This window comes from Silurus aristotelis (assembly GCF_946808225.1).
Source record: "Silurus aristotelis genome assembly, chromosome: 27".
Lineage (NCBI taxonomy): Eukaryota > Metazoa > Chordata > Actinopteri > Siluriformes > Siluridae > Silurus > Silurus aristotelis.
The window spans coordinates 8,988,469-9,011,549 of NC_139600.1; the positions used below are offsets into that span (position 1 = coordinate 8,988,469).

General features: G+C 39.3%; 1 protein-coding gene across 25 annotated transcripts in view; it reads right to left on the minus strand.

Annotated features, from left to right (window-relative positions):
* LOC310721142 (receptor-type tyrosine-protein phosphatase delta) overlaps positions 1-23,081 on the minus strand; it is a 458,849-nt gene that overhangs the window by 111,649 nt on the left and 324,119 nt on the right. The gene's annotated exons all lie outside the window — the stretch shown is intronic.

A 23,081-nucleotide genomic window follows, 5' to 3' on the forward strand; every position in this document is an offset into this window, starting at 1 on the left:
TTTCACAATGAAAAACTCAACTTGTAGGGACGAAAGATTCATTAATACATTTTGTGTAATAACCTTTTTTTAAAAAAAAAAAAAAAAAAAAAAAAACAACAACATTCTTGTGAATTAGCTAACACACAACACCTTCCTTTATTACCATTTAAACAGAACCTTCATCAAGTATGCTAAAGTACTATTTAGCAACCTTTTTTCCTGTCACAGCTCCTAGCATGCTGTAATAGCACTCCCCGTTAGCATTGCAGCATGCGTGTACATTAGGACTTATTGTATATGGAAGAAAATATTCCTGAAAAGGGAAATTAGATCTTTAAAAGCCATTGAATCACATAAAATTTTAATGGCAGTTCTTAGAACAGAGAGCCGTGTTAGCACGGTACTGCTTGTTGTAGCGCTTAGCGCAGTGGGACTTATTAGCCTTTGGCCTGCATGGTGTTGGAGTGAGTCATTTCCTGGTCACACGTTGCTCGTGTCTCTTTCTCTGCAGGGCCTGGAGATGCTCTTGTTCACTCCATGCTTCACTGATGCCAAAGCTAATTTCTACCAGGACTATATGGGAATAAGGAATAAGTGCTGTTCCGTGCCCAGTTATTTGGCCTTTGGAGCTGAATAAATAGGATTAAATAGATAAGAGGGCTGAATTCCTTTCAGGAGTTTTAAACCCTGTAATCCCAACACAACTTAAGTTTATGTACGCACCAGTAAACCTGTGTTGTGGGCTGGTGTGCTAGACACATATAGAACTGTACGGATCTCCTCATTCATTTATTCATATATGTATTCTCATTAGTCCTTACAGGTTCTAAAAAACAACCATTTGTTAAAGATTGTTGGTCAGAGATGGTCAAAGTTTATGTTGTTATGTGTTTAATTTAGGATTGTTGTGTATTGAAGTGATGGTGATATGAAATACACAAAGTTCTTCTAGTAAAGTCTTTTTTTTTTTCCTCAGCAGCCATTTTGGGCAACATTGTGGGAATCTGAGACCCATAAACTAAACCACATCAAGATGACCTTTCCAAAATGCATTTCTCTAAGTTGTTCGAAGGTGAATGTTGGTGTTTAATGATAAATGCCAGTGTTTGACAGTGAATGTTGGTGTTTTTGGTAAATGACTGTGTTTGATGGTAAATGTTGGTGTTTCATGGTAATGACTGTGTTTGATGGTGAATGATAGTGTTTGATGGTAATGACTGTGTTTGATGGTGAATGATAGTGTTTCATGGTAAAGTTTAATTATAAAATAATAGTTTTTTTTTTTTTTTTCTGAGCTGGGTAAATATATAAACGCCTTAATATCTGCTCACTGAAAACTACAGAAAGAAATCATAATTTGAACTTAATTAGAACCCAAGTAAGTGGACATTGCAAGCGGATCAGTGGAAGTTCATTAACATACTCTGAATATCAACGTGGGAAACTGGTGTGTTTGTAGCTATTACCATTTGCACTTTCTAAGCTCCAGAAACTAAAATCGGTCCTTCAGAAAGGGGAGTCAAGTATGTGTACATGCAGGAGTGGTATGCTAAAAATGCAGGAAGACTACAAGCAGAAAGGCGGAGAGACACAGCCAGGGAAGGGGAGTGTGAGTAAAAGGGAGAAATGTAAACAGCAGATTAATCTCCTCTTTCACCTGAAAAAATTCTTTGTCTTTCAATTGGCTGTCAAGTGTGTGTGTGTATGTGTGTTTCTGAAGACAGTAAATGAACCTGGCAGGCCTGGTAAGTGGTGAAGGAGGACACAATCTACCACTAGAGGAAGTCAGAGAGAGAGAAAATAGGTAGCTGAGCCTCAAGTAGGTAATACACACACATAACACACACAACAGGTGAGCTTCCACATTCTAATATGTCACGGACCAAGGTTGTGCCACACTGATTGCCTCAGACATGAGCGTGTGTGTGTGTGTGTGTGTGTATGAGTGCAAGCGTGTGTGTTTTGACTCCTCATCCCTGCCGTGTCGCTGTCTGAACGGGATGATGGGTAATTGATATGCTGCGGGTTTGTTTGCTCAGGAGCGACTCGGCTGCAGTCACGCACGCACCGCCGTCGGCCATGAAAAATCGCACAATGGGAGATGATTGAGGCGTGACTGCGGGAAAATGGTGTTTTCATAGAGCAGTAGCAGCCATTTTCAACTAGCACCATCAATCAGAGAAACACAAACACTGCACACATTAACAATAGCACCCAATTACATAGAGCATGATGGTATGGTGTTTACTTATCTTTTCTTTCTAAAATCTCATGTAATGGTGCTCGAATGATAAATATATACTTTTTTTTCCCCCTCACATGCCGGTTTGTGTGAATAGATAAATGATACATCAACGCTTCTTCGAGAAACTAGTATATATTGTGTAGTCTGTGTGGTAGAACTAACACAACAATAACATAAAAAAATAGACTGGATCTGAGAGGGTCCATTCAACACACAGAGCTTGCTTTTTAAATGATTGCAGAAGCATGATTCGGGAAATTCGGGATATGTGTGTTATTTAAGTTTCTTTTCCAGCAAGGAACATGTCAGGGTTTGACTGGTGTCGACAGATGTGTTGAAGGTCAAAGTGTAGTGCTAGGATGTAGGTTAGCATATAGTGTATGTGGTGTGTTCAGAGGCATCCCATAGCTTGGGTCTATACTTAGATTGGTGTGTCACTACGGCAACTGGGGATTAACATGGAATCATGGGAATTTACTGACTACTTTCCTCTTGTGTAGTCAATCTTAAATATTAAATACTGTTCCTAATATATATATATATATATATATATATATATATATATATATATATATATATATATATATATATATATATATATATATATAAAAACTTCTATATTCCACTTTGTTGTGTCACTCAAAGGGCAACAGCTCAAACACTTGCTGCTTTCTTTAAACTATTAGGGGGGATATGCAGCACTAATATATAAATATATAAATATATATATATATATATATATATATATATATATATATAGTATATTATAGTATGTTATGTTCAATTAAATGCAAATATTTTAAAGAGTATTGATGCAATTTGATTTCATTAGTGCATCTGCAATGCATTACTTCAGAATTGAGTGTTAATAAACACATATAAATACAACTAAAGTTATTTAATTCAATATTGAATGGATTTACGGTGACACCCAGATCAGTGGTGGGAAAATCGGATCATTTTAGTTACTTGGTCAAATAAATAAATTATAAATACACAAATCTTTTTTTTTTTTTTTTTTATGACACAAGTCATTTAGTTTATTTTGTTCCTTTGAATCGAAAAAAAAAAGAAAATACATTTTGAATAAGTAGATCCACCACCTTACTAGACTATAATTCCCCCCCAAAAAAATAAATAAATATAGAGATTTAATGATAAGAATATTGTTTTATGGTTCTGTATGTCCCGCGGTTTTTAAGTCTTCCAAACAGTTGAGTGGGAGAAATGCAAAACATAAAATTGCTTGTAATTCTTTTTATTAATGCAGTTTATTATTATTGAAATTTGTGATTCATTTTTAAACAGTTTACATTTTTTACAAACTATTTTAAATAAAATGCCTGCTTGTTTAAATAATATATAAAATATATATATATAATAAAATATATAATATTTTTAAATATTTTACACAAATGGAGTAAATCTAATAAATGCAATACTTTTTTAATATAAAAATTAAATTGTGTAATCAATAAATTGGCACAAATTAAATGTATTAAATTAAATTTATTAGATAGAAAAAAATTAATTACATTAAATATTTTACATTGTGTGTGTGTATGTGTGTGTGTGTGTGTGTGTGTGTGTGTGTGTGTGTGTGTGTGTGTGTGTGTGAGTGAGTGTGCATGTTCTACATTAAATATTTTCTAAGGATATGATCTATGATCTACTGATCTATGATAAGTATGTCTACTTATTTCAGTACACTTTAACAAATGTCTTCATTCCTTCCACCCTTCATTCACTCTCAATACCTGGAATTGTCAGGATTGAATCTTTAGCGTTTTAATGTATACGCAAAACAAATCTAGTTTCTTTTTATACCCCTGGCATTGTTGTGTATGTTTTTAAGTTTACGAATAATTTTCAAAAAGTGCTATGCGAAGACTAAACAAACTTGCGGTCCACCTTTTTTTATACGTGCCTGAGGAAACTCAGATTGTAACATATGTGCGTATAACGTGTACCGAACCAAAAGCCTTGTACCGGAAAATGTTGGTGCGAATACATATATTTGTTTGTGAAAATAATGCTGAGTGCAGTAAAGTTTGATTTATTTCAAAATATTCACTGCAAATTCACATCTTGGTAAATCAGTAATTTTGTGTAGCTATTGCTAATGTTTGTTGGAATATACTAGCAATCAAATTTTCAAACTTTCCAATAATAGAAATACATTCTTTCCTCTCTCACTCTTTCTCTCTCTAACACACACTTGTTCTCTCAATACTAATTTTCTATCCCTGTATCTCTCTGTACTTCAAAGAATATTTGTCTCTGCGTGTAAATTTGTCCAATTCTCGCAGGAGTCTTTCTTGACACTGAACAGTAATCTGTACAACATCTACCCACAGCTGAATGGCTCAGATCAAAGATCACAGTTAAATCTGCACTCACGGCATTGTGGGTAAGGCACAAATCACTACTTCAAAGCTTATTGACATGACGAGAAGACGGAAATCGTTTTTTGCTAGATTTAACGTGGTAATGTGAAAACGTATTTTATGGTGTGTGTATGTGTGTGTGTGAAGGTTGTCTGTCCAATCTGTAATCCTTTCTAGCTGGGGTGACTTTAATCCACCTGGAGTAATTCGCAGACTAGCGGCATTAATCCGTGTCTAAGCCTGCGCCCACCTCTAAATGAAAAGTGGAAAAATAAAGTCTGGAGCTGTTGATGAATACGTAATCATTAAAACACACACAACAAAAAATACGGATCTACTATCAACTTTTCCATCACTCAGTCACTCTTACTCTTGTTTGCTCGGCGTCTGAACCCCTTTCGCTCGTGTCGCTGTTTCTGAGAGATTATCCGAGTCCCAATTCCATCCGATAATCTGGAAAATCTCTTGAAGAATTACGGGATCCTATTAGCAGACGTGACTTTGCCCTGCAGAGAATTCAACTTGTCCACCTACTCCACTTCCAACGGTTGCTCACTGACTCTGTTTGTGTTTTTCTAATTAAGTTTTCGCTTTAAGCTGCCTGACTCCGAGTGTACAGCGAGTGTTTGTTATAGCTTTATCATATGATGCCTCCCTGAAGACGCCCACAGAGAACAAGCAAAGTAGATTATGGTTTGGATGCATCGAGCAGATCGGTATACATGATTTCATTTTACCTTCGATTTGGTATGCTTCCTGCTAAAAAAACGTCCACCGCTGTTTTTCTGGAATGATCTTTTTCTCTTACCAACTTCAGCATTTGATTAGATTTTTGACAGGGCAAAACTGTCGACTCTCTGCAAGACGTAAGAAAATCGTTTTAATATTCATTTACATTTTCCACATTTTCCGAGCGTAGTGTTAGTTCTTTATTAACTGAATGTTAAATGCTAGTCCAATGTTAATTAGCTTGCATTACCGGGAACAAGCTCATGGTGTAAAGATGTGAACAGTAATTCTAAGAAGGTCTGAGATGAAAAAGCACTAACTGGCCTACACTTGAGTACTGAGTTCTGTGGAAGATTCAGGTTCGAGAATGATTGTATAAATAAATATCATTCATCCTCCAATAAATGTGTCTATTTTGATTTGGGACTTTACTAATAAACTTTCAATGCAACTGGAACAATGTCTTTCTGGAGCTGGAGTGATCTGGTAAATATATCATATGAGGGTCTTTCGAAAACCTTTACCACACATTTGGAGGCACAGAATTGTATAGGATGCCTTTGGATACAGTAGCATCACATTTTCTCTTTACTTCAACTCACTGACCCTAATTGCCAATTGGAACATCCTTCACAGTTCAAAATGGCTGCCATAAAAATATTTTGTTTCTAGTTTCTGTCTTTGGTGTTGGAATTTATTTATAGGTAGCCGCTTTGTGACCAAACTTGGCAATTAACCGGATTTCTGAACGCTGTTGCTACAGAGATAATGACATCTAAGTTAAGCTACTCATTTACTAAACACTCTTTAGCTACAATCGGAGATCATTTTGAACAAAAATACTGGGACACCTTCGTTTTCCAGCCATAGGAGGTTCTTTCGCAAACTCTTACGATAAGTTTAGAGGACACAATAGTTTTGGACATCTTTGGATGTGGTAGCATTACATTTTCCCTTCACTTGAACTAGGTCACCTAAACCTGTTCCAGGTGACAATGCTCCTGTGCACAAATCCACAACATATGCTTTACATGTGATTGAGTGGAAGATCTTGAGTGTCCTGCTCTAGAGCTCTGACCTCAAGCCTACTGAACACCTTTGGCATGAACTGGAACGCTGACTGCACCCCAGGCCTTCTCACCTCACCTACATCAGTACCTGACTTTACTAACACCTTTGTGTCGGAATGATCACAAATCTCCACAAATCTAGTGGAACATCTTTCCAGAAGAGTGGAGGTTATTATAACAGTAAATGGGGACTAAATGATGAATGGGATGTTCAAAAAGAACAGGAATCTTATGGTCCATAAAGTGTCCATAAAGTGTATTTAATATTTTATATCTAATAATATATATTTGTATACATTCATTATTGCGTTTTCATTAAAAGATTTTATCTCGTCTTAAGTTCTTCAGCCGGTTAGTTCCTGTAGCGTCTCATCGTTCAGACATTTCGCGTCTTTTTTGTCTCCCATAAAAAAAAAAAAAAAAGCTTCTGTCTGCTTTTTCTTTCTCTTTTTCTTCCCTCAGATCCAATTTCATCTTCATGAAAGCGTTTACTTCCCGTGTGACGAAAGGAGGACTATAATTAATCTGAACATCGCAGAACTCGCAAGTCTCGCACGCTTCGGTTCGGAAAGCTGCGAAAGAGCATTTTAAAAACGACTCCGCTGACGAAGCGCACAGGCCACGCCTACTTTACCGCCGCTGGCTGCCATATGCAAATGGTATAAAGGGATGAAACAAAAACGCATTTGACGCTCTTAACGCTGAAGAGTGACCTCCGAAAGGAAACGCTAATTGCTCATTCAGCGAGCAAGCGTCAGGCTCGTCAGGCTCGCACGAAGCTTGTCTTCACCCAAACGCTCCATTGTGACGTAAGGAGGCTGGAAGAGGCAGCACGGCCCTGAAAGACTCTTAATTAGCGCACGAGGCAATTAGCATCATTTCACTCACGAGTTTCCCAATCAGGAAACTTCACCGCCATCAATATTCCTAACGCCTGCCACATCCATTCCCAATCAATCCCACTCTTCTCTGTCCTTCTTTGCCATTATCAAATCCCTTCGTCGTTCTCACCTTCTGCCCCTCATCTCTTCTTTTCTATCTATTTCCTCTTATATTGCTTCCGAATATTTTTTGCCATTTCTTCGCTTCTCTTCTAGTCTATTCTCTCTATTTTCTGTCTTCTTTTCCTTTCCCTCTTGATCCATTCCCTTTCGTATCATTCTCGATTGCTGTAGTACCTTTTTTTTTTTTTTTTCTCCTTTTTTCTTCCCCTTTTCACTTTTCTTTTCTCTATATACACCCCCATTTAAATTTTTTTACCCTTTATTATATAGACAATTTTTCATTTATTTCTCTTAATTCCCACACTCTTATCTTTACATCTTACATCCGTATTATCATCTCTTATGAAGGTGTCTCATATATATATATAGAGCAGTACATATTTACTGTCCTCTAAAAAGATCTTAACATACAGCCATTATTGTAAAAAATAACAGGCAACAAAAGTAAGTACTTTCACAACGTCGCTTAACGGTGCAAAGCCACACGTCCTGTTTATTCATGTTTTTGTCTGCTTGACAGGACCATACAAAATTTGTGTATCTTGTATTAGAGCAGTTAATATTTGGATTACTATTATGAGTATTGGGAGTACAATTCTCTCATACTGAACACTGGATGTTCATCATGGCACCTCATGGTAAAGACTCTCTAAGGATTTGAGAATTAGAATTGTTGCTCTCTACAAATATGGCCAAGAAGATCAGTAACACCCTGACACTGAGTTACAGTGCAGTGGTCAGGGTCATACAGAGGTTTTCCAAGAAAAAACAGACGCATGAAAGCTGCAGCATTGCTTTAGAGGTTTCAGAAGCGGAAGGTCTGCTTGTCAGTGCTCAGACCGCACGCCACACACTGCAACAATTATGACCACCTGCCTAATATTGTGTTCGTCACCCTTTTTCTGCCAAAAAAGTTCTGATCTGTCGAGCATCAACGGCATTAACTTATTCAGCAATGTGAGCTACAGGAGCTCGGACAACACAGGCCAGTGTTCTCTTCCTCCGGTGCATCAATGAGCCTCAACCGCCCATGATCCTGTCTCCGGTTCACCACTGTTCCTTCCTTGGAGCACTTTTAATAGATTCTGACTACTGCAGACCAGGAACAAGAGCTGCAGTTTCGGGGATGCTCTGACTCAGTCGTCTAGACGTCACAATTTGGCCCTCGTCAAACTCCCTCAAATCCTTACACTCACCCATTTTTCCTGCTTTTAACACGTCAACTTTGTTCACTTGCTGCCTAATAAATAAATCCACCCATTAACAGGTGCCATGATGAAGAGATAATCAGTGTTATTCACTTCACCTGTTCTAATGTTATGCCTATGTACGAATGGGAAACCAATCAGTGATGACCGTACCTACACTGATAACCCAAATTTACACTCCTGGACAAAAAAAAAAAAAAAAACTAGGCTGTTTATAGTCATTCATCAATCCTGAGTTATCAGGCCCTTGATGGCCTACATGACTTTTCAGCAAATAATCGTTCAATATTTAAAAAAAATAGATATTTTACACACAGATACACTGTAGGGACAAAAAATATTGGGACGCCTGACTTTTCCAACCACATGCGGTTGTTCACCAAACCACAAAGTTGGAAGCACACGATTGTATCGGACATCTTTAGGTGCAGCAGCACGAACGTTTCACTTCACTTGAACTAGGAGTCCCTTTTTCCTTTACTTCTTTTTTCTTTAATTTCCCTTAAATTTTCTGGGAGGGGCTAAAGATGCCATGCTAATGGAAAAGGCCTTGACGGGCCGTGTAAAGAAGGAACAAGCGGACAAATAAGAGAGGAAGATGTTCATGTGCTTCAAACGACTCTTTAGAAGTGCTGAACAGAGAGACAACAGACAGCCAGCCCCCCTCTCTCTATCTCTCTCTCCGTCTCTGTGTCTAGCTTTCAGTGCATCAAACAGAATATACAATCACGCAACACACACCTCAGTGCATGCACACACTTTATCTTATTCACCCACACACAACAGTGTGGCTCGTGTACACAGAAGTGATGCATGCATATGTATAAGGGTGGGTCTGCTATAACCGATACGCCAATGATGGAATGCCGCGTGAGTCGTGAAGTGATTCGTGGCGGTTACTGCGATATTAAAAATGTCAGAATAAATGTTTCAAAGAATTCGAAGCACGTGAACAATGCTTTAGGTGCACTGTGAGGGATTTATTTCGTCATGGAAATGGCTGCAATTCTAGTGTGTTATATCTCGCGACAGTTAAATAACGTGCTGGTGGGCCGAATCTACATATATGAAGCTGATTCGTCAGCTGTGCACGTTAATAGAATGTGGACGGCTGACAGATTGCGTGCGCGCGTGCACACACACACACACACACACACACACACACACACACACACACACACACACACACGAGTTTGTTTGTGTGTTGTGTTTTTTCCACTTCAAACTGCTTTAAATTGTACATAAATAAACTGGATCCAGCATCAAACAAAACACTTTCAACAATCTCTGTGTGTATAAACATGTTAGACATGGGACACAGAAAACACACACAAACACACAGACACACAAACAGACACACACATCCACTAGTCTAATTGTTTATTATTATTTTTGTGTGTGTGTGTGTGTGTGTGTTTCATTTTCTGGGATTTATTGTCACTGTATACAAAGAAAAAATAGCTGCAGCAGTGGCTATTCTGTTGCTATGGGTCTGGCGAGGTGTATTTGTTTGTTTTTTTATTTATGTGTTTATTCGTTTGAATTCAGTCGAACGAAAAAGGCATTCTCGCTCCCTCTCTCTTTTTCTCACTATTTTAATTATCTGATAGCATACACAGAGCCAGCAGATATAAACACACACACACACACACACACACACACACACACGGTCCAGGGCGTGTTGTGAAGGTAGTGGTGTGTGAGAGAGTGACCTTTTCCAGGACGTAAATTTAATGGAGGGAGAGAAAGTTGTTTGTGTGTGTGTGTGTGTGTGTGTGTGTGTGTGTGTGTGTGTGTGTGTGTGTGTGTGTGTGTGTGTGTGTGTGTGCGTGTAGCGAGAGGATAAATGTAAAGGCAAAAATTCTATTTGTCATACAACATGTGACGTATAATACAAAAGTACACTAAATAACGATGATGATGAAGATTTTTCTTCTATACTTCTTCTTATTATTATTTATTTAATGTCATTAGGGCTGTTGACTTGAAGTACGGGCCGACTCGAGGTTGAAACACTCGTCCGTCGTGTGGGATATTGAGCTGATAAACAGCAGTACGCACGTCTCCACTGAGTGTACCGTCAACACACTTATATTACACTCCTGGCAGAGATCAGCGCACCATCGTTAAAATGAAGATGGAGAGAGACAGATGAGGAGATGAATGGAGAAGGTTTGGCAAGGGTGAGAATTAAACTGTCACGTAGTGTGTATTAAAGAGAGAGAGAGTGAGTGTGCATTTGTGTGTGTGTGTGTATTAGAGAGAGAGTGAGTATGTATGTATGTATGTATGTATGTATGTATGTATGTGTGTGTGTGTGTGTGTGTGTGTGTGTGTGTGTGTGTGTGTGTGTGTGTGTGTGTGTATGTATTAGAGAGAGAATGAGTGTATGTGTGTGTTTATTAGAGAGAGTGTGATTGTGTGTGTGTGTGTGTGTGTGTATGTATTAGAGAGAGAGTGAGTGTGTATGTGTATGTGTGTGTGTATTAGAGAGTGAGTGTGTGTATATGTGTGTGTGTGTGTGTGTATATATGTATTAGAGAAAGAGTGAGTGTCTATGTGTTTGTATGTGTATTAGGGAGAGAGTGTGTGTGTGTGTGTGTGTGTGTGTGTGTGTGTGTGTGTGTGTGTGTGTATGTGTGTGTATTAGAAAGAGAGTGAGTGTATATGTGTGTGTGTGTGTTTTAGAAAGAGAGTGTGTGTGTGTGTGTGTGTGTGTGTGTGTGTGTGTGCGTGCGTGTGTGTGCGTGCGTGTGTGTGTGTGTGTATTAGAAAGAGAGTGAGTGTATGTGTGTGTGTGTGTGTGTGTGTGTGTATTAGAGAGAGAGAGAGAGAGAGAGAGAGAGAGAGAGAGAGAGAGAGAGAGAGAGAGAGAGAGAGAGAGTGATTGTGTATGTGTGTGCTTGGATGCTTTATGTCGTTGTTGGCCGTCTGGCTGTCGTCCTGAGTAAAAGGCGGGTCAGGAGGTTAAACACCGATCTGTAACATCCACTCTGTTTCACTGGGTTCAACTTCATGAATATTCCACACCAGCATTTCTCGCTCGCTCTCTTTCTCTTTCACACACACACACACACACACACACATACCCAAAGCGTTCACATTCTCATAGCCACTATGAACAGCAGCGCAGCTTTAAGACAGTGGCATGAATGATGCTATCAGCTACAGCAGCGGTGGACAGTAATGAAGTAAATGTAATTCGTTACTGTACTTGAGTAGATTTTTTCATGTATCTGAACTTTACTAAAGTATTTTCACTTTTATTTTTACTTCACTACATTTCACCAAATCAGTTTTTTATTTACGAATGGATAAAAACCTCAATCAGGGTCGAGGTTGTTTAAAAATTGTTTTGATTCTCAGTTTAGCAACAGCAAACAGAACATTCGGAGAGGAATAAATGATGGAAGAAACTCGACTCTAACTTGCCACAACACCCGTGACCTTGTTTGCACGATTTCATTTAAAGTAGTTTAAAAAGAAGGTTTTGGGCTCATGAACATTTTAATAGAAATCAGTGTTTGACTCATTAATATCATTCTAACAATAAATCTGTGTGTCACCAGTAACATTAAAGTCTTTTCACATAAACTGAGTTGATTAAAGTCTAGGGACAAAAATGATAACAGGAACATTATAGTCAGAATAAATCATACTAAAATACGTTTAAAGGCAAATACGTTTGCACTTTTACTCAAGTGAAATTTTAAAGGGACACTTTCACTTTAAACTAGTGTATCTACTTTCACTCAAGTACATGGTTTGTGTACTTCGTCCACCACTGGCTACAGCAACTAACACACTAGCATTAGTAACACTAGAAGTAGCACAATTAACACTCCTAGTAACACTTTTACCTCACTGAGAAGTTATGAGAAGTTACCTCACTTCTCATTTAGAACAATACGCATCAAGTTTCCTAAAATAGCCTAAATGACACGAAGTGCACCGTGTACAATGTATGGCAATTGTGTCTGCTGAAGTGCGTCGAACGTATGCACTTTCACGTGTAATATTGTAACCCGAGCCACGTGATGAACAGGAGAACACGCGCTCCAGATTGTTATAGCGATGATCCCACACAGACACCTTTACTGAATTTGTGGTCGCTTAAGTGGCGCCCTGGATTCCAGCACAGGATCGAGAGGGTCTTCCAGCGTGGAGAGAGTCTTAATTAACACGAGAGGGTCCTCGGCTCGTTAGGACTGTCCTTTATTAGTCTCCTCCTCATTAATGCTGCCTGTAATTAGGTGCAAATGAAAAGCAGTAACCGAATTGAGAGCCAGTCGCCTCTGATGAGGTCACCACCGTTTGCGTGTGTGCGCGTGTCTGCATCATTTAATATCTCCTCGTATTCATCCAGCCATCCATCTAAAAATAAGCTCTTTCTCAAGAAGATGCCTGTTGTCCACACACTTTTTTTTGTACTCCTTTTCGTTGACATTTCTCAAATTGGTTAGCGGTCAATGCTAAGTGCAGTTACTTTGTAATTTAAGTGGCACGGAGCCTTTTTTTAGTAATTTACCACCACTCCTGAGGAAAATGTTGATCTTCTGACAGCTCTGTATTGTTTTTTTGTTTTTTTATACGGGTTTGTACACTTTTACCGCTCCACATGCTCAGGGTCTATATGCTAACACAAAGGACTAGCTAGCCTGGAAATGAAAACCTTCTGAGAATTTGGAGCGAGCGTGTAGCGAGAGCGCCGCGTATCCTCCATGTCAGGTTTCCATCGACAAACACAGACCGTGACAAACCCCCCCCGCTCTGGGTTTGCAACAACCACTGTCTTCTTTCCATCCTCTAGAACAGAGAGTGTGTGGAGAGAGCGAGGGAGTCTGAAACAGAGCCAGGAGAGATAAAGAATCGGCTTCTGCTTCATTCCTCTCCTTCTTTTCTTCCTCTCCTCTCATACTGTCTTTTTTTTTTTTTTTTTTTCTTAGCCTACAGTCCTCTCTGGGAGACTCCTGCCATTTATCATTGCAGCATCGAGTGGGAGTTTATATCCTCCCCTCTCCCGCTCCCTCTCCCTCTGCCATTATAGCATCTTCACATCATCACCAGCACCAGGTTGCATTCCTCCATCCATCATCAATTCCCTCTATCCTTTTATCTCTCCCACTTTCTCTCTCTCTCCAGAGTCAGATCTTCCATCAGCCAGCAGGAGAAAGTGCAGTGAGCCAGGAGAGCGATGGAACATGCAGGTAAAGGTGTGTGTGCCCATACACACACACACACATACACACGCGCAAATGCATACAAACACAAACACACACACAAAAAAAATGTTTGGTACAAGGGAAGCATTTGGCAGATGGCAAGAGAGGAAGTAGCCATGTAAGATGGCGCTACGCCCAACACACACACACACACACACACACACACACACACACACACACACACACACACACCTAGAGACCCACTTGCTGATCACACCTAGTTGAGCTTGTGTGTGACAAATATTCACATGCTACTGTATATATCCAAACGATTTGTTTTTTCATGAAAGTAAAACACACTCATATCCTTTCCAAAGAGATATTTTTTTGGATATGCTCAGACCAATCACATGACCTCCTGAAAAATCATGACATCATGTCAAAGGTCAATAATCAAATCTGGATTAATTACTGTTAACCTTATCCAATCAAAGGCAGTTGTAGGATCTCTCTCTCTCTATCTATCTCAGGTTTACGCTCTACATTAGAGGTCCCCACACTTTTTTCTATGAGGGCCACATCATTTTTCCTTTATTGGGGGGATCTGTAACAGAAATTGACAGAGGCTGGAGTGACTACGAGTATCATTGTGGAAAGTTTATAATGATTTTAAAATATATTCATTATTATCCCTCCTAACACTGGATTCGTTTATTATTTAGTTATGCGCTGTACAGACAAATGAGCATTACTTTTCAAGGGATACACCAATCATGCATAACATTCTAACATTACGACCGGTGAAGTGAAGAACATTGATTACACTGAAAAACATCTTCACAATGGCACCTGTGAGTACGTGGGATATACTAGACAGCAAGTGAATATTTTATCCTTAAAAAAAAAAAACGGGCGAGCGTAAGGATATGAGGGATTTTGACGAGGGCCAAATTGTGACGTCTAGACGACTGGGTCAGAGCGTCTCCAACACTGCAGCTCTTGTAGGATGTTCCTGGTCTGTAGTGGCCAGTATCCATCAAAAGTGCTCCAAGGAAGGAACAGTGTTGAACCGACTGAGTCATGAACAGCCGATAGACGCACGTGAGGAGCGAAGGCTGGATGGTGGTCTGATCCAACAGACGAGCTCCTGTAGCTCATATTGCTGAAGAAGTTAATGCTGTTGATGCCCGACAGGTCAGAACTTTTTTGGCAGCAAAAGGGGGACCAACACAATATTACTCTGGTGGTCATGTTATGGCTGATCAGTGACGATAAAGTTATGCCTGGCGGTGTATGTAACCTATTAAAAGAGAATTATTACTCTCACAATAAAATTTTTTATATTCATTGCCAGTTTGCAATTAGTTTGTCTACCGGAAAGCTAGCTTGAACTTATGACTTATTCAACTGGGTTTGGTGTACAAACATATTCCACCTAGCTCACTTTTTAACACTTTGTCTGCTCTTAGTTAACCTTGCAAACTTGTCTCTTCGAACACATACATTGTTTCTTGACAGATGAGACAAACAGCTTTTTGCATTGAACAAAAAATAAATTAATCACTTGTCCACTTTGGGTTAAATACCCAGCATTCTGAATTTCTGTTTCTCAACCGTTTGCCATTTTGATTTCTCGCTGGCCTGTGTATAGAAGCGCCTGCACCATCACGACAGAACGTTATGTTTAGTGGAAGATTCTGTTGGTTGGTGGGTGAATCTAACAAATAATTAGGCTACGTTATTAACTAAAGGAAATTTTAAATTGAAATACAACCTTTATGATCAAATACAGATAAGATATGAGTAAAACCTACACACACACACACACACACACACACACACACACACACACACACACACACACACACACACACACACACACATATATATATACAGTGAGGAAAATAAGTATTTGAACACCCTGCTATTTTGCAAGTTCTCCCACTTAGAAATCATGGAGGGGTCTGAAATTGTCATCGTAGGTGCATGTCCACTGTGAGAGACATAATCTAAAAAAAAAATCCAGAAATGACAATGTATGATTTTTGTAACTATTTATTTGTATGACACACCTGCAAATAAGTATTTGAACACCTGAGAAAGTCAATGTTAATATTTGGTACAGTAGCTTTTGTTTGCAATTACAGAGGTCAAATGTTTCCTGTAGTTTTTCACCAGGTTTGCACACACTGCAGGAGGGATTTTGGCCCACTCCTCCACACAGATCTTCTCTAGATCAGTCAGGTTTCTGGCCTGTCACTAAGAAACACAGAGTTTGAGCTCCCTCCAAAGATTCTCTATTGGGTTTAGGTCTGGAGACTGGCTAGGCCACACCAGAACCTTGATATGCTTCTTACAGAGCCACTCCTTGGTTATCCTGGCTGTGTGCTTCGGGTCATTGTCATGTTGGAAGACCCAGCCTCGTCCCATCTTCAATGCTCTAACTGAGGTAAGGAGGTTGTTACCCAAAATCTCGCAATACATGGCCCCGGTCATCCTCTCCTTAATACAGTGCAGTCGCCCTGTCCCATGTGCAGAAAAACACCCCCAAAGCATGATGCCACCACCCCCATGCTTCACAGTAGGGATGGTGTTCTTGGGATGGTACTCATCAATCTTCTTCCTCCAAATACGTTTAGTGGAATTATGACCCAAAAGTTCTATTTTGGTCTCATCTGACCACATGACTTTCTCCCATGACTCCTCTGGATCATCCAAATGGTCATTGGCAAACTTAAGACGTGCCTGGACATGTGCTGGTTTAAGCAGGGGAACCTTCCGTGCCATGCATGATTTCAAACCATGACGTCTTAGTGTATTACCAACAGTAACCTTGAAAACGGTGGTCCCAGCTCTTTTCAGGTCATTGACCAGCTCCTCACGTGTAGTTCTGGGCTGATTTCTCACCTTTCTTAGGATCATTGAGACCCCACGAGGTGAGATCTTGCATGGAGCCCCAGTCCGAGGGAGATTGACAGTCATGTTTAGCTTCTTCCATTTTCTAATGATTGCTCCAACAGTGGACCTTTTTTCACCAAGCAATTTCCCCGTAGCCCTTTCCAGCCTTGTGGAGGTGTACAATTTTGTCTCTAGTGGTTTTGGACAGCTCTTTGGTCTTGGCCATGTTAGTAGTTGGATTCTTACTGATTGTATGGGGTGGACAGGTGTCTTTATGCAGCTAACGACCTCAAACAGGTGCATCTAATTTAGGATAATAAATGTAGTGGAGGTGGACATTTTAAAGGCAGACTAACAGGTCTTTGAGGGTCAGAATTCTAGCTGATAGACAGGTGTTCAAATACTTATTTGCAGCTGTATCATACAAATAAATAGTTTAAAAATCATATATTGTGATTTCTGTATTTTTGTTTTAGATTGTCTCTCACAGTGGACATGCACCTACGATGACAATTTCAGACCCCTTCATGATTTCTAAGTGGGAGAACTTGCAAAATAGCAGGGTGTTCAAATACTTATTTTCCACACTATATATATTTATATATATATTCACAAAAAAAAAAAATATATATATAAAAATACATTTTCAAAATATGTCTCTGCCATTGTTCGTTCTGAATGGGGAGGGGCATATTCGGTCTGCAGGGGTTATTTCGGGGACCCCTGCTCTGAATGAAGTATGCCTCGTGTCAGAATTATGGGTGCCGCCTCTGTGTGGACGATGAAATGTCAGTGGGGTGTAGGCGTGCAGTTATTAATCCAAATCTAGCACAAAGTAAACAATTTCATTAGAGCGTGATCGATATTCCTGCAGATTGGACAATCGGAGATGTCGGTATGAGGAGTGCAGTGCGATGGCCTAGAGAAGGTTTTGAACAGTATTTGGGTGGTGTTTTGGATAATAAAATGTCTTTTACTCCATATACAGGTGATTTGTGTTAGAGGGGGCAGCAAAGACTGTATTGCTTGCAGAAACTAAGGTCATTTCATTTGGAGAAAACTTAACCAGGGAAGTAAAGTTACAGGGATAAAGCAGATGACTATGGTCCACATACTGTACATCACAGACAGGTTTTTGGGTACAGCCCATGGCATTTTGTAAGACCATTTTTTCCAACGCTATGTGTCATGAGCTTTACCTTCTCCCTTCTGGGATTCAGTATAGAACTCCTAGTGGTAAAACAAAGCGTTTTAGACATTAATTTATTTTCCTCACCTGTAAAGTTTTAAATTTTAAGGTAAATACCTCCGGGAGAAATTGTGTGTTTTGTATTATGTGTTTGAGTTGTCATACATCTTATGTGATATTGTATGCTGCAACCAAATTGCCTTCAGATAACAAATAAAGATGAACTAAAATGAACTGTGCCGAACTCCGTCTCTCGCGGCAGCTTTATTGCATAGAAACTATTCATACTTCAATTTTTTTTTATTATTATTACTAATGGTTGATAATGCAAATGTATCTATTTCTGTCTTTTTGTTTTCTTTGGCGTTAGTTTTTTTGTTTAATCCGAAGTCGTCTAGCAAAACTAAATGGACCCCTGACCTCAGAAGCATACGGTGAAACAGCTGTCAAAAAATGTGTGTAAAGTTTTAATGGCTTTAATATTTTAAGGTTGGTTTCGTTTGCATTATAAGATTTCTGCTTCATTTCAGATCAAAGCGTGGTTACTAATCCAAATTTGGAGCTCTTTGTATACGTTTCCGTTTTGAATGAAAGTACAGGAAGAACGAAACTTCATTTCCAACAAGTGTTCATGTTCAACACTAACAACAGAGACACATTAAAGGTCTTTGTGCTGTGCTTGGTTTTAGAGACATGAAGCAGTTGAGCACATGGATTATTAAGGGGTATTTGGTTGAAGTGATATAATAACACTGTATATTGTGAAGACAATTACGTTATCGTATGCCGATAGCGAAAACAGTTTTTCCAAAAATCCGCCTTTTTTTTTTTTTATCTTTTGTCAAAATTGATCAAGCAAAAATTCAAAAAGTGCTGCAAGCCCAACAAAACTCTGTATCTTGTTTGTTTATGAGTGTTTGTGATCGTTGGTGGGACTCCCTAATGGGACCTAATGGCAAAACTGCAGTCTCTCTGCTCTCGAACGCTCACGCTTGATTGGTCGGTAAAGCTCGGCCAATTAAATCGCGCAACATAATGAGAGGCAGCAGATCAGCGAGTGTGAAATTACTGCCGCCAGAGGAGGAAAATGCGTTTCTTTATCCGTCCTTCTTCTTCCTTCCTGATGCTGTTAAGGAGAAGAAAAGTGTGTGGGTTTCGACGCGTACAGTAGCCGAAGGACTCGATTAGCCCATATGACTCTGACTGGTGTGAGCTCTCTGTTCTACACAGAGTTAATTAGCTACATGGACTATCCCGTATGAATATTCATGAGCAGGCGTGCCGAGCGGACTGTTCATTTGCATAGAGATGTTAATGCCTCCCTCGAGAAGCTCATATGAGAGATTAAGAAGAGATTAGGAGAATCACGAGCACTTACTTTGCTTGTAAATTTGCCAACGGTTGATGTGGATTTTCCTTTAATTTGCCGCTCGTCAGTAGGACGCAGTGCTGATTATCTGAGCGCAGAAACTACATTCAGACCTTTGACTGAACATATGCCCACCATCTCGAAATAACACCCACATGTTTTTTTTTTTCATAATTATGCGTAAAGAATTAACAGTGTTTGGCTCTAATAATGATTTTACAGACCGGAGACACAAAAGTCATCATTACGCAACCTTCGCCATCACTTCAAACACTGGCACATTAGCTGCGATCTGCTTTACCATATGCTGCAGGGCTACGCCAAGCCAGCGCATGTGTGTCGTGTGTCTGTCGTGTGTGTGCCAACCGTAAGCTGGCCAGACTCTAAACATCTGGCACTGTCCTGGTCTCGGAGGAGTGAATCTGCCACCTTCTTTTTCTGCATAATCTCTCTCTCTCTCTCTCTCTCTCTCTCTCTCTCTCTCTCTCTCTCTCTCTCTCTCTCTATTACTCTCTCTCTCTCAAATGTCTATACCTCTTTCATCTCTCCTACTGTCAGTTTCAGCTTTTTTGTCTTACTGCGCCTTAAATGCAATGTTGCAAAAGCAAATATTATGTATTGTAAGTACTTCTCTAGCACGCTCTTTCTCTTAAACACACACACACACACACACACACACACACACACACACACACACACACACACACACACACACACACACACACAGAATAACTCAGGTTGTACTCCACCATCACTTCTCAGCAGGTACTGCTGTAAAGAGCTTCCCTAATTAGACTGATTTTGAATGTACCGAAAAAAAGGTCAAGATCACTCCACAATTTCAGCCGTCCCCACATCTGCTCTTAGCCAGCCCTCGTTTATTCACCTTCTACTCGTTTAAATTCAGCCTCTCTCTCTTAAATTTCACTCTGCCAATACAAAAACATTTTTTTTTGGTACATTTCTTTTTTTTTTGCGGCACTTAAAAGGCATTTGATAAAATGGTTTATAAATCATGCACCGGTTTTGTGACTAGCTGTGATAATACATATATAAAAATAATAAAAATATCACTGTGTTATTGACCATTAAAGTGCACTGGGTAGGTTGTACAGCACCACACAACCCTCTGTTGTGAGTACATACAGTGACTAAGAACTCAATTACAGATTGGACTCACTGTGATTAGGAAATGCACATCTTATTTAAACGTATACAAAGAAATCACATACATATATGAATTAAACGAATCAAAAATTATAATGTCCCTTGATATTTTAAGTCAGCCAATGTTGACTCATGCAAATGGCAGCTCAGATGTGGCAAAAAAATAATAATAATAATCACAACAAAGCAAACAAAACAAAAAACAGCATAAGCACCCTTGAACCACTTACCTTTATGATTGGATTGAATTCTGCTTCTGTTTTGGTCATGTTTGCATAACATCATCTTTTGAATAAATAAATATATCTCTATTTGACAGAATACAGATCTATCTATCTATCTATCTATCTATCTATCTATCTATCTATCTATCTATCTATCTGTCTGTCTGTCTGTCTGTCTGTCTGTCTGTCTGTCTGTCTGTCTGTCTGTCTGTCTGCTGCGTGTATATCTATCTATCTATATGTCTGTCTGTCTGTCTGTCTGTCTGTCACCTGTATATCTATCTATCTATCTATCTATCTATCTATCTATCTATCTATCTATCTATCTATCTATCTATCTATCTATCTATCTATCTATCTATTTATCGAATATTCGTTATAAACTTATATATACTATATAGGCATACATATGCGGACACCTGACCACAAGATTTTTATGTGCTTTTTGATGTAGGTGAGATAAGAAGACCTGGGGTGCAGTCGGTGTTCCAATTCATCCCAAGAGTCAGAGCTCTAAAGCAGAAGATCATCCACTCCAACCCATAAAAACGATATCTTCATAGAGCTTTGTGCACGGGGCATTGTCATGCTCGAACAGGATTTTAGCCTCCTAGTTGAAGTGAAGGGAAAACGTACCACTTCCCAATACAACTGTGTGTCTCCAACTTTGTGAGTTTCCGCATACAGCTGGAAAAATACGTTGTCCCGACATTTTTGTCCACACAGTGCAGTATGTTTAACAAATAAATGAGAGAATTATGTATCTAAAATCTGTCGCTCTTTATATCTATGTCTTTCTTTCAGATCTTCTTGATAGCGGGACTCTTAATTACACCTCTATTGTTTCCACAGCAGCAGAACATCACCGTGGTAATTACACACCGTGATCGGAGTATGGAGTGCCCACGGCAGTCACTAACACTCTTACTTTATCCACTAACCTAAGAAAATATTGCTGCTCATTCACTTTTACTATTAAGGAGACATACACTATACTCTACTATACACTGCATACACTATATAGACAAAAGTATTGGGACACCTGACTTTTCCAGCAACGTGTGGTTCTTCTCAAATCTGTTCCAGCGTGACAATACCCCTGGATTTACAGGTTCACATGATTTGGAATGGAAAGTTTTGATTGGTCTGATCTAGAGCTCTGAACTCAACCCTATTGAACACCTTTGGGATGAACTGCAACACTGACTGCACTCCAGGCCTCCTCACTTCACCTACATCAGTACCTGCCTTTAATAACACCCTTTTACCTGAATGAGCACAAATCTCCATAATCACTCCGAAATCTAGCGGAACAACAAAATTGAATACAATACAAAAATTGAAACATACGCAGGAAAGCTCAAAATAGAAAGGCGTGCATTTAATTGTATTTTTTTAACAAGCTTTCTGAATTAACCTCGCCGCTGCCATTGTCAACACGACGTGTAGGAGTCAAAAGTCCATCCTGCGTGTGTATGTCTAAGCGTGTGAGAGAGTGCCGGCTGTCCTGTGTGTTTAGTGAGGGATGAAATGGATTGTATTTAAATAAAATTAGCATTCAGGCAAGCTAAATGCAGGGAAAAAAGAAAAAAAAAGAAAAGAAAAACGAATGCTAATACAGAAGCTGCCTGGAAGCCGAATGCAAATTGAATCCAATTGTAACGATCATTTACATTAGAGAGGACATGAATTAAACACGGGTTCACTGCGAGTCACCTACACTGAAATATCAATACCATTACGAAATGTCAGAGCGGCACTAAGTGGTCTTACGCAACATCCGAAGACGGAGGCGTGGCGGATTTTTATACCGGCTAAAGATTACAGCATGTACGCCACATATATTGAGCACCGATTTATAACAAATAGTCAGAGAGGTGTTTCAGTGCTGTTTTTAATCTGTTTTTATGTACTACTGTATATTCACTTGTTTAATATCTTCTCTGTACATGAGGACTGGAATGGAATTATGTCACAAATTCATTGTACAACACAAAAAGTCAGCGGGAAAAGTCAGGTATCCCAATACTTTTGTGTATTACCAGTCTACATGGCGGTATTATTCCCAACCCTTAGATTTCCTCCTGAGTGTTTGGTGATACTTCAGCATCAAACCAAATTGAAGTAAAAAAATAAAAGCATGTGTTACAGAAGCAATTCTACAATGCTGTTTTCTGTTCCTACACACACATTCCTCTAACAGCAGCGTCACTAAAACTGACATTTGAGGGGTTTTTTATATACGCGCTGCAGGGAATCCGTTCCTACTTCAGCTGCTTAAATATTGTCGCATTTTTAAGCTCATGCGTCTGCCGGTATAAAAAAAAAGAAATTGCAAGAAAAGAAAGGTGATTTATACTTTTGAAAATTATTTCTTTGCATATCCCAGCGATGTTAGGAAACAAGTGGCAGCTTGGTAATGCTGGGGCTTGAACCCCCGACCTTCT